General features: G+C 38.8%; 1 protein-coding gene across 2 annotated transcripts in view; it reads left to right on the top strand.

The window, feature by feature from the left end:
• The window catches only part of LOC149832757 (protein XAP5 CIRCADIAN TIMEKEEPER-like), a 42,778-nt gene that overhangs the window by 26,857 nt on the left and 1,714 nt on the right, over positions 1-14,207 (top strand). The gene's annotated exons all lie outside the window — the stretch shown is intronic.

The raw sequence follows: 14,207 nt of genomic DNA, 5'->3' as shown, positions 1-14,207 counted from the left end.
ATGACTAAAATACCCCTATCGGGTATTTTAGATTATACAAATATATATGTATATAAATATATACATATATATGAATTACATATATTTTAACACCCTCCCTCAAGCTTTACGGGGATATAACCGAAAGCTTGTTAAGGAGAAACAAAAACCGAGGAGCTGCAAGAGCCTTAGTGAAGAAGTCCGCCAACTGGTACTCTGATGTGACGTAAGGTAGTGCTATGGTTCCTCTTAGGTATTCATCACGAACGTAATGGCAGTCCATCTCAATATGCTTAGTACGCTCATGGAAGGTGTGATTGCTTGCAATATAGATTGCGCTTTTGTTGTCGCAACACAGCTTCGAAGGAGTAGAGATGACAATGCCCATATCACTGAGGAGGCTTCTTAGCCACACAAGTTCCATGGTTGTAGTTGCCATAGCACGATATTCTGCTTCCGTCGAGGACAAGGATACTTTGTGTTGCTTCTTGCATCTCCAAGAAATCATAGAGTCACCTAAGAAAACACAAAATCCGGTAGTTGAGACTTGGTCATTGGGATTTCCTCCCCAATCTGCATCAGTATAAGCAATTAAATCAAGGGACGAGGCAGAGGAAAGAAAAAACTCCCTTAGTTATGGTATTTTTGATATATCTGACGATCCTTAAGACTGCACTCATGTGCACAGTTGTAGGTGCATGTTGAAACTGACTGACAGAGTGAACGGCATGAGCAATGTCTGGCCGTGTGATGGATAAGTAGGTTAGAGACCCAACAAGTTGCCGGTAGGGAGTAGGATCCTCGAGAGGTGTTCCATCTTCCAACCTTAATTTTGCATTGATGACTTCTGGGGTTTCGGTCTTCTTATCGTCGGAAATACCAGATTTGGAACAGATGTCAGCAGCAAGTTTCATCTGAGAGAGAATGTACCCTCGAGGAGAGTATGCCACTTCAATTCCTAAAAAATATCTTAAGAATCCAAGGTTAGACATATCAAAATTTTCTTTCAAAACCTTTTTAATATCATTAATGCCTTTCTCATCACTTCCTGTGATGATCATATCATCAACATAAAGTAGTAAAATAACTACTGAAGACCCTGCACTTTTCACAAACAAAGCAGTGTCAGTATAACATGAACGAAAATTCAAACTTGTCATTACATTACTAAATCTATCATGCCAAGCCTTTGGGGCTTGTTTTAAACCATATAATGCCTTTTTAAGTTTAAGAATTTTATTTTTACCAATACATACTCCTGGAGGGGGATCCATGTAAACTTCTTCATTCAATTCGCCATTTAGAAATGCATTCTTAACATCGAGTTGATAGATAGGCCATTTTTTCACTGACGCAATAGCAATAAGAGTCCTAACACTAGTCATTCTAGCAACAGGTGCGAAGGTTTCTTCATAATCTATACCATATTCCTGAGCATATCCTTTAGCTACTAACCGTGCTTTATAACGTTCTAATGAACCATCACTCTTGGTTTTAATTTTGAAGACCCATCTACATCCTATTGATTTCTTTCCAGTGGGTAACGAAGTTATTTCCCAAGTTTTTGCTTTTTCAAGGGCACTAAGCTCTAAGTTCATGGCTTCAACCCATTGGGGAATATTTTTGGCCTCATTATAGTGTGAAGGTTCATGAAATGAATGCAACGCAATTAGACATGCTCTATATCTAGGAGTTAGGGACTCATAGGAAACAAACCTATTAGGAGGGTTGGAGATCCGACTGGATCTCCTTAAAGATGTTTCTTCAATGTTGGATCCTTGAGAGTATTTTTCTAAGGCACTTATTTGAGTTTGTTGACCACGCCTAACATATGTTTGGATTGGTCTATTATTCTCATTTATAACATTATCAAGAGGAATTTCCTCTAGGTCATTCAAAGACTCATTAGAGATTTCCTCTTCTTGAAGAGTCTCATCTTCTTGAGATAGAAGATCAAATAAAAAAGTATATTCACTTTCGTCAATATCTTTAGTTTTCACAAAACCATTTTCATTTTCCAAAAATGTTACATCTTTGGATACATAGAGTTTGTTAAGTCAAAACATCTAAAACCCTTTTGATTTTCTCCATAACCCAAGAAAACGCATTCAATAGCTTTAGGAGATAATTTGTTCCGTTTATGAGTAAGGACAAAACATTTGCATCCAAAAACTCTTAATCTATTGAAGTCTGGTGTTCTTTCAAATAGTTTTTCCTATGGAGATGTATTCTGTAAGGATGAGGATATCATTCTATTTATTAAGTAAGTTGAGGTTAAGGCCGCTTCGGCCCAAAAATTCTTTGGAATTTCTTTGGAAATAAGGAGCGGCCTAGTGGTTTCCATGATATGTCTATGCTTTCTTTCGGCCAAGCCGTTTTGTTTGGGAGTCCTAGGACACGATCTTTGATGACAAATTCCATTTACTTCTAAATATTTTTGAAATTCATTTGATAAATATTCTCCACCCGAATCGGATCTAAGAGTAGAGATATTACTTGAAAATTGATTTTTAACTATCATATGAAATTTTTTGAAAAACTCAAAGACTTCGGATTTTAAATTGAGAAAGTAGATCCATACATACCTAGTGTAGTCATCGATGAAAGTGACATAATAGAAATATCCTCCCTTAGACATGACGGGGGAAGGACCCCAAACATCCGAATAGACTAACTCAAAAGGTCTTTTGGACACAAAAGTTCGGTTTGGAAAAGGAGTAGATTTCATTTTGCCAAAAATACAATTCTTGCAAACAAAATGTTTCTCATTACAAAATTTCTTTCCAAATGGAAAGGAGTACATTTTTGAGAAACTTGGATGTCCAAGTCTTTGATGCCAAATATCAATATTTTTATCTTGGACATGGTTACAAAAAGAGTTAATGGGGAGTTTCAAGTTGCTCATGTAATAGAGATCTCCCCTTCTATGGCCTTGCCCAATCAGCTTCCCGGACCGGAGATCCTGTATAGAGCAATCCTTAGTTGAGAAGGAGATTTTACATCCATGATCGCATATTTGAGCAACAGAGAGGAGATTTAAATTAAGTTGAGGTACAACTCTCACATTTGGCACAAAGAAGTCTTTTGAAAAGTTTAAGATTCCAAAACTTTTTACTTGTAAGGATGTACCATCGGCAGTTGAAACATAGGAGTTTTTATAATTATTACATAAATCGGAAAGCTCATTTTCATGGGGGGTCATATGAAAGGAAGCTCCAGAGTCAAGGATCCAAGACGACATACCTGGAGGAGAGGAGGAAGCTACGGCGGCACCCGAAGTTGATGGAATCTTGAGTAGAGTTTGTAGTGCCTCCGATAGTTGAGCAAGAGAAAAAGAGTCTGTTCCTTTGATTGCTTCCTCTTTCTTTTGAGTAGCTTCTTCAACGGAAGCAAATTTATTTTTTGGTGCTTCATTCAACATAGGGCAATTAGGTCTTATATGACCCGGTTCTTGACAATGATGGCAAATGGCTTTTCTATAGTTGCCATTATAGTTATTTTGCCTTCCAAAATGTGGAGGTTTATATGTTTTCATATGGTTGCCGGGTTTAGATACGGCCAAGACATCATTTCCTCCTTTAATCATGCCAAGACGGGTTTCTTCTTGGCATATTTCGGCAATGACATCTTCCAAAGGAAGAGGCTTAGATCTATGTAGGAGGGAGGATCTAACTTGTTCATACTCGGGCCTAAGCCCATGTAAAAATTGGAAAAAGTGTTCTTTTTCCATTTGTTCTCTCCTTAATTCCACATCTATACTAGAAACCCATTTTGGTTCTAGCAAGGATAACTCATCCCATAGAGGGCCAAGAGTGCTAAAGTAGTCCCTAACACTCATTTCTCCTTGTTTGATAGTCCGGATTTTTTCTTGAATGAAGAATTGACGAGCAAGGTCTTTTTGGGTAAACATACCTTTCATGAAGAACCATGCTTCATTTGCCATCCGAAATTTGGCAATGTTGGCGCAAATCTTAAGCTCCACATTGTTCATGAACCAAGCAAGAATCTTGGCATGCTTACTTTCCCAATCTTCTATTTTAGATTGGTGATCTTCAATGGCCTTCATGCGGGCATCTCCTTCAAGAGCTTTTTCTTGATCGCCTTCCATCTTAGTTAGTTGGAGTTGTGGTTCCGGAATGGTGCCCATAACGTATCCCCAAAGTTTTTTCCCTTTGAGGTTGTTTTCCATGGCGGCGGCCCACCTCATGTAGTTGGATCCATTGAGCTTGAAGGAGAGATCAATCTTTTGTTCTCCTTCCATAATAATCACACTTAAAAGGATAAAGGAAGAGAGAAACAACAAGAAACAAATATAGCTACACAACTAGCTATATTAAGAAGAAGAGCATACACAAGGCTCTGATACCACGTAATGAAATATGCGGAAAAGTAAAGAGTGCTCTAAGCACTTACAACATCCACTAATGAACAAACAACAAGGGCTAATACCCAAACCCAAAGGAGACAACACAACATAAAAATATAAATGCCTCTTATTGAAAGAGAGAGAACTCCCAAGAGTAAAGAATACAAGAGGGGTTCACCCCTATTTATACACAAAAGAAGGAGGGGAGGAGTGGCCATATGGCCTTAAAAGAAGAGCCACCTAGGGGCTCCCATGGAGTCGTTGGGAGCCCCCAACGGTCACAAATGTGACCGTTGGGGGGCCCCATCGACTCCATGGTGGGGCCCCTATTAGGTGGACAAAAAACCAAAAAAATAAAAGATAAAAAATAAAAAAGAAATATACAAAAAGAAAGAAAAGGAACAAGTACCCCTATCGGGTACTTGTGAAATGACTAAAATACCCCTATCGGGTATTTTAGATTATACAAATATATATGTATATAAATATATACATATATATGAATTACATATATTTTAACATTTCCCTGTCTAAAGTTCTGAGGACGCTTGATCATAATTTCATTAATTACAAGTCTGTTCAAGTCTTTGATTCAAGCTATATATAATGCTATAATGACAAGAATTAGGCTTCGTTAGGGCTTCTTAGTGTCTGTAGAGACAAGTTTCCTATGTGCTAATGTTTAGTAGCCATATGAAAGTCCATGATTGAAGTATCAAGGCTGAACTGCATGCAGATGGAAAGGAAATAGCGTGTATGAGGTTACCTAGAATCCATGTTCCTTATGGATCTTTTTCATTGAAGGATGAATATAGGAGGGGGGAGAGGTGGGGAGCGCAGTGTGAGAGTGTCTCAGTTTAGAAATCAGAGATTGGTACATAGGTTAACTCAAAGCTCTACTTGTTAAGTCTTTGCCTTCTTAATTGCAGTTGGCCGTCTTTACCCTAAGACTTGGATGTTCTCTAAATCTGGAGAGAACCTCATTATGCATGCGGAATTACAAAGATAAGGTGCAAAGGCACCAAACAAGTCCAATAGTGGACAATTACAAAGGCACAATAGACACAAAAGTGCATAAACAAGAAGTCCACCATGACAATACAAAAAAGCCTACAAAGGGCAACACCAACAAGTAAAAGAATATGAATATTATTAATGAGGTGCCTGGAAAGCAATGGGAGAAATAGGAGGAACACACCCCTATTTATATATATTACAAGAAAGAGGAGGCCTTTGGGAGCTGCCCTCGAAGAGTCGTTGGGGAGCACCCAACGATCATATTTATAACCATTGGGCCCCCAATGACTGAGTGGGGCCCCAAATGGCAAAGAAAAGAAAATAAACTAGAAAAAAATAAGAAAAACTAGAATATAATTGTTTTTAGAAAACAACTATAATTATATGTGAAAAGACAAAAATGCCTCTATTAGGCAGACTAATACAAAACAAATTATATATATTAACACCCCCCTCAAACTTACGAGAAAATAATCGAAAGTTTTTTAAAGAGAAAAACAAATCGAGGAGCAGAAAGAGCTTTTGTGAAGAAATCCGCTAACTGGTATTTTGATGTGACATACAACAACACAATAGTTCATCTTAGATATCCATCACGTACATAGTGACAATCCATTTCGATATGTTTAGTTCGCTCATGGAAGGTGTGATTGCTTGCGATGTAAATTGCACTTTTATTGTCACCGCACATCTTCAAAATTGAGATGGTTATTCCCATATCACTGAGAAGACTTCAAAGCTATACAAGCTCCAAGGTTGTAGCCATTGCACGATATTTAGTTTAGTTGAGGATGATGATACTTTATGCTGCTTCTTGCGTCTCCATGAAATCATATAGTCACCTAAAAAATATACAAAAAACGGTAGTTGAGACTGTCATTGGGATTTTCACCCCAATCAGTATTAGTATAGGCATGTATATCAAATAAAAATGAGGCTAGAAAACCCCCTTGGTTATAATATTCTTGATGGTTATAGTATTCTTGATGTATTTGACAATTCTCAAGACAACACTCATATGCACAGTGGTAGAAGCATGCTGAAATTGCCTAACAGTGTGAACTGCATGAGCTATATCTGGCCGAGTGATCTATAAGTAGGTGAGTGACCCGATTAGTTGGTGTTAAGGAGTAGGATTTTCAAGCGGAGTCCCAGCTTTGAGCCTTAATTTAATATTAATCACTTGTGGGGTTTCTATCTTCTCATCATCAGTAAATCAGTTTCATTTGAGAAAGAATGTACTCTCTGGGAGACTTCACAACTTCAATACCTAAGAAGTATCTTAAGAAACCTAAATCAAGACATCAATTTTTTTTTCAAAATATTTTTAGTATCACTAATTCTTTGTTTGTCACTTCCATTGATAATCATATTATCTATATAAAGTAGAAGAATAACAACCATAAAACCTGTACTTTTAACAAAAATAACAATGTCAGTATAGCATGAACGAAAACCCATATGAGTCATTACATTACTAAAAAGAGGCCAAGTTTTATGAGCTTGTTTTAGACCATATTTTCCATGTTTTAGCTTTTTTCAAGAGCTTTAAGTTCTATATTCATAGCTTTAACCCATTGTGGAAGATTTTTTGCTTCATTATAGTGTGATGGTTCATGATAGAAATGTAAAGCTATTAGGCATGTCCTATATTTTGGTGTTAATGTTTCATACGATACAAACCTACTTGGTGGGTTGGAGATACGATTGGATCTTCTAAGGTAGGTTTCTTCTAACGATGAATTTTTTCTAAAGCATTTAAAGGATTCCTTTGTTCACACCGGGTATAAATTCGAATTGGTTTATCAACAATATCATTATTTACCATAGATGATTCCTCATTCTCATTAATTGAATGTACATTATCATCACCATTTTTATTATCATTTAAGGTATTATCCTCGATGTCATTCAAAGAATCATCACAAGAAGTCAACCCTTCTTGTGGCAAGAGATCAAATAGAAAAGTATAATCGACTTCATTATTTTTTTTGGTTCTCTCAAAACCATTTTCATTTTTCAAAAAGGTTACATCTTTAGAAGCATATAGTTTGTTACTCTTAGGGTCAAAACATCTATATCCTTTTTTCTTTTCTCTATAACCTATGTCACACGGACTCGTCTAAGGAGGTGCCGCACCCGAGTCGACACGCCCCGACACGGGTGCGGACTCGGGTGCGGCTTCGGACTCGGCCCGGACTCAGTCAACGCCGAGTCGGACTCGGTCAACGAGTCCAGGCCGAGTCCGTCCACATTTTGGACTCGGTCAACTTTGACCGAGTCCAAAAATGTCGCTAAAAAACCAATTTTTTATATTTTTTATTTAAAAATATATATATAAAAAAAGCACAGTGCAGTCACAGACTGTGACTGTGCACAGTCACAGACTGTGCACAGTCTGTGCAGTGTGCACAGTCACAGACTGTGCACAGTGTGTGACTATGTGACTGTGCACAGTCTGTGACTGTGCACAGTGCACAGTGTTGTGCCTGTGACTGTGCACAGACACACAGACTGTGCTGTCAGCTGTGGCATTTTAAAAATAAAATAAAATTATATATATATATATATATATATATATATATATATATATATATATATATATATATATATATATATATATATATATATATTTGCCGAGTCCCCGTGTCCAAAAATTTTAAAATTGTGCTGCACCCGTGTCGCACCCGCACCCGCACCCATGTGACATAGTCTATAACTCATAAATGCATATTCAATGGCTTTTGGAGATAATTTATCTTTTATGCAAAAGTACAAAACACTTAAAACAAAAAATTCGCAACCGCTTGAAATCAAGTGTTCTTTCAAATATTTTTTCATACAGAGATGTGTTTTGCAAGGATGTAACCCCCCAAAAATCCAGGACTTATAACTTTTAGAATAGTTTAGAAAGCTTTGAAATCATACGATTATCAGAGTTTAAACAGTACTTCAGCGGAAAATGATATTTTTAAAACAAGTCAATGGACCTTGAGCGCATTACAACGTAAACTTTCCTTTACCGAATTTCACACAACTATTGAAATCAAATGGTTTTAAAATGCAATTTCGATGATTGAGAATTTGTTCATGAGATTTTTACAACTCATTATGTTTGTTGAAACCAAAAAGAAATTTACTAAAACAGTTTTAGTAACTCAAGGTTTAATTAAAAGAGAATTTTTGAAATACCCTTTATACCAACTTTATCAACACGTTCTCAGGAGCAAAACGTTAGGGAAAAAGCTCTATCTTGATCTCATCACGCCATCGTGTCATCGCAGACTGTATCACCTATACATCTCCTGTTCATAAAATGGGTCAGTTTCATGAAAAACTGGTAGGTGCACATACAAGATGATATAGAACATAATTAAGCAGAATAATTTAATATGGCCAATAGACAGACAATTAAATAACACTTTAATTTCAACAGAGTCATGGAGCAAAGTATCATGAGCACAATGCAAAAATTATTACAAGTATTTCACTGGCACAAGTAGGCTAACTATTACAAACGAAGAACTGCACAAACAATTTCACTAGCAAAATACCATGCTATATCAACCACACGCACAATTCCATAAGTATTGAAACCAGTTGCATGCTACAACCTTCATACGTACATACTCAACAAATTGCGCGATCAGATTTAAATTATATTTCGATATTAACTGACCAAGTGGGTACGCACAAGACACGACTCTAGAAACTGCCTAGACTGATCCGAGGGTTTATTATGCTATATATTTTATGATAACCCGGATAACTGACTGAGTCCACACCTAAGGGGACGGTCAGTGACCAAGAGAGAAAATCCCCAAAGCAGCATAAACAATGGATGCATCCTGAACATGGAGGGCTACCACATAAGATAATTATGGTAGTCCTCTTCCCCTAACCTCGATGACTGGGGAAGCCGAGTCTTTTGCTCGTAACTGTCATTAATGGCCTGTCAATCGAAGATTTTGTACATTACCGTCCTCTCTCCTGATGGGAGTCAGCGGTTCGAATGAGTACATCAGGGGTAGTTAACTGAAGACCCATTCTACATACTCTGGTCTTTTGACCCAACTCGAGCATCTTGCCGGTGAAGGCGGAATCATCACTTATTTAGGTGATTTCAGCATTTTATTATTTGTACTCTTTGAGGTTACCATAACCTACTCATCCAATCATCGCAACGTAAGAAGACATACTTGTCAAAAAGTACAGACGTACTTGTCAAAAGTACGACTACGATGAAAGGGATATGGTTTCACCAAAGAAACCCCAACAGATATTATCTGCAAAAGAAGTAACACAACACAATTTGGCAAGACAAGTCTTGAATTCATTTCAACAATATTTTGCATATTTCATGATACAAGGTCGTCTCGGATCTCTCGTCCGATCAACAAAGTACTTAACATGTCATGCATGTCTAAAAGTACGCCACACCAAAAAGGGGGGTGCGTAGGCTTCTCAAAAGGAACACCCAACACACAACTTTATAACGATCCAAAGAATATAGGAGTGCTCATTTGACACGATTCATCCTTAAAAGCCATAATGCCACACTAAGTCATTCACATAAGGCACATCATTATCTATCTTGCATCTAAAATTTAGTATCGACATGATTCGCACGACACACGACACTAGGTTTAATAAATTATTAACGGGTCCTTTAACAGAACCCCACTCACTCGTAGGCTCATGACCTTGATCGGGGTTATTCGAATTGGGTCGCAACTCGAATCGGGGTTATAAAATATTCCTCCCAAGTGTGTGGACTTGAGGGCCCAAATGTGACTTCACAATTCGGCAAGACTTAAACTTAACTTTGCAAAAGCTGTACATTTTGAAGAGCACTGGGTTCGTAGAAGGAAACCCTCCTTAAAAGAACTATAGCGCACAAGCGCAACTTCCATTATCTTGAAAACAAACAAAACAAGATGTGCACGAGACTGGATTTATGTATGCACATACTTAAAATGAATAGGAGCCTGTGCACATTATACCAGGATGGCAAAACTCAAAGCAACTCTCGATTTGTGAAGCCGCACATCGAACGAAAAGCACATAAGTAATGCACGAAGTAGTAAACCGTACCTCAGACAAGTAAACCGTACCTCAAACAACTACAAATTGTAGCCAATACTCAAAGTACGAGATTACACCATAGCCAAATATTCAAGCCCGCAAGTAAGGTCATAGGTAATACACGAGGTACAAAAACGTACATCGCCCAAAGGAACGTATAGTCAAGTATATATGCATGCAATTTAGGGCATAAGTATTGCAAAAAGTACGAAACCACACCTCAACCACATAAGCAAATACGCAAATTAATACTCGAAGAGTGAAATCGTACCTCGACTCATAAATATGCAGACAAGAAAATACGCAACGCAGAAGCAATATAAATCTAAGTACATCTAGCATGGACATCTTAATTATTTCAACTTAAATAGGTTCATCTATTGCCCCTAGTGCGACTTTACCTTACCTCGGAAAGTTGCGAGGTTGCGATAGTCTCTGAGCGTAGGCAAGCACGAGCTCGAGCCACGGAGGGCGAGCAGGATCCACCGTTCAACCTGTGATGCTTAGAACGTTAGCAATATGCTCTAATACAAATGAGAACCGGGTCCGGTAAGACCTGTTGTGGTACCGACCCCCAAATACGAGGTTAGGCAAGGAGCTCGGCTCCTTGCAGAAGAGGGATATAGGCAACAAGGTAGAGAGCTCGAGGTTCCCTGCTTGCTGGGACAGTAAAGGGTAGAGGAACAAGGGGAGTAGAGCCCCATGTCAACAAAGCAAATGGCAGAGGGGCGAAGCCTCTTGCCGGCAAAACAAGAGAGAGACAGGGGGAGCGGAGCCCCCTGTCAACAAGGCAAACAGCAGGGGCCTCATGCTGACAAGACAAGATAGACAGGGGGGAACGGAGCCCCTCTGTCGACAAAACAAACGGCAAGGGGGGGTTGAGCCCCCTGCCGGCAAGACAAGAGGGACAGGGGGAATAGAGCCCCCTGTCGACACCACGAACGGCAAACGGCAGGGGGATCTGCCCCCTGTCGGCAAGGAAAGAGGGACAGGGGGAATGGAGCCCTCTGTCGACACAATGAACGGCAAGGGCTCCGCCCCCCTGCCGGCAAGGAAAGAGGGACAGGGAGAACATAGCCCCCTGTCGACATAATGAACGGCAGGGGCTCCGCCCCCCTGCCGGCAAAGAAAGATGGACAGGAGGAACGAAGCCCCCTGTCGACACAATGAATGGCAGGGGCTCCCCTGCCAGTGAAGGAAAGAGGGACAGGGGGAACGAAGCCCCCTATTGACATAATGAACGGCAGGGGCTCCGCCCCCCTGTCGGCAAAGAAAGATGGACAGGGGGAACAGAGCCCCCTGTCGACACAATGAACGACAGGGGCTCCTCCCTCTGCTGGCAAGGAAAGAGGGACAGGGGAAACAGAGCCCCCTGTCGTCATAATGAACGGCAGGGGCTCCGCCCTCCTGCCGACAAAGAAAGATGGATAGGGGGAACAAAGCCCCCTGTCGACACAATGAACGGCAGGGGCTCTACCCCTTGCTGGCAAAGAAAGATGGACAGGGGGAACAGAGCCCCCTGTCGACACAATAAATATATATATAGGAAAACCTAATTTCGGCATACCTAACAAGAAAGTACGCGAGCTAAAAAAAACTCAAACATATCACGTGAAAAACAAAGCACAAGTATGTAGGAAAACCCAAAGTAAGTTCCGATACAGACCCTAATTCTCTAACTATCACAAAATCAAACAGAAAAATCCGAGATCTTCTTCAGCGTACCTAGAAAGAATTTGCCGATCAAGGTCCCTTCTCAAATGGAACACTGATCCATAGGTGTTCCTGATGAGCATCCGCTTCATTTCTGCCTGCTTCCTCGTAGTCTGAGAAACAAATGCCACCGAAAGAATCAGAAATCCGGAAAGAAACCGAAACCCTAATTTTGAAAAAAAACCCTAATTTCTTCCTTTACTGATTGAGGGGAAGAGAAAAGTTACTGATTCGACCGCCTGGACGAGGTGGGAGACGGAGAGATCGTTCTTGACGCCCGGTAGCCCGGGGCGAAGAGTGTCGTGGAATCTTGCAACGTCGTGAGCGATTGATCCCGAAGAACCCTCCATTCTCTCTCTCTCTCTCAGGAAAAGGAGAAGCCTCATTTGGTCATTTAGTTATTAAAAAAAATTACAAGCACCCTCTCAACTTTTGCGGTATTGCCATATTTACATACACACTTCACTTTTGATATTTCACGAATACCCGCTTGGGTTTGCGAAATAGTTCTCTAATATGATGACGGACAGTGGTGGGCAACGACCCCTTGTTTACTAACGGGCTGGGTTTTAGCCCGTTTTTTAACGGGTTCGGGTTTGAAGAAAAGCTCATGATTCAATCCATTGGCTCAAGAGGCTAATCTAATGCGAGCTTGATCTAGTTTGAACCAACTCTAACCTATTTATAGGTTATTTTTAATAAAATTAATACAAAATTTAAAATAACACAAAACATTTAAAAGCCTTTTTGTATCATGATATTTTCAAAAAAGAGACTTGAAATGGATTCAGACGTGGGGTTTTATGCTACGAATGCAAAATCCACATTCACCGTGTATGGTATTATGCTTAGAAATTCCTACAAAGGACAAAGCACCACACGTTGATGTATTTCGACATAATGCTATATGATGCTACACCATTTTAAAAAGGTAATTAACAAATAACAAGTTTAATGTAATTAATTAGGTACATAGTAATAATTAACAAATAGCAAGTTTTCATACAACTAATTGGGTAAATAGTAATAGTTATCCAAGTTATTATGAAATAGTTAATTTTTAAAAATTTAATATTATTAAAAAATTACTAAATAACTCAAGCCCATTGGTAATATATATATATATGTATATATATATATATATATATATATATATATATATATATATATATATATATATATATATATATATATATATATATATTTCTGCCGCACCCCCGCACCCAAGGTTTTTGAAAGTGTCACACCCGCACCCATGTGACATAGTTTATAGGTTTTTACACGATTGTCGGGCTTGGAATTTATTTTCTCTTTTTATTATGCCAAAATGAGCCTTCTCTTGGCATATTTCGGCAACGACATCCTTCAAAGGAAGTTGCTTACATCTATGAAGAAAAAAAGATCTAACTTGTTCATATTCGGGCCTAGGCTCATATAAGAATTGAAAAAAATGTTCTTTTTCTATTTGCTCTCTTCTTAATTCAACATCTTCACTAGCAAAGATAATTCGTCCCATAAGGGACTAAGAGTGTTAAAGTAATCATGGACACTCATATCCTCTTGTTTGATAGTACATATTTTTTCTTAAAGAAAGAATTGTCTTACAAGATCTTTTTGTGTGTACTTCATAAAAAATCATGTTTCATTTGCCTTGTGGAATTTAGCGATGTTGGTACATATTTTGAGCTCAACATTGTTCATAAATCATCAAAAAATTTGTCATGTTTACTTTCCCAATTTTTTTATCTTCAATTGATGGTCTTCAATAGCTTTTATACGAGCATTTCATTCTAAAGCTTTTTTCGCCCTCTTTCCATCTTAGTGAGTGAGTTGAGGTTCCGCAATAGTGCTCATCACATATCTCCAAAGCTTTTGAAGTTATTTTTCACGGTGGATGCCCACATCATGTAATTGATACCATTAAACTTGAAAGAGAGATCAATCTTTTGTTCATTTTTCATTGTGGCTTAGAGAGAAAGGAGTGTAGAAGAACACGAAAGAGCTCCTCCACTTGAGTTGCCGCAAGCATGTTGATCCCTGAGTCACG

This window comes from Nuphar pumila, chromosome 7, assembly GCF_984573655.1.
Source record: "Nuphar pumila chromosome 7, dmNupPumi1.hap1.1, whole genome shotgun sequence".
Lineage (NCBI taxonomy): Eukaryota > Viridiplantae > Streptophyta > Magnoliopsida > Nymphaeales > Nymphaeaceae > Nuphar > Nuphar pumila.
This window is presented reverse-complemented; position numbering and strand designations above follow the sequence as displayed.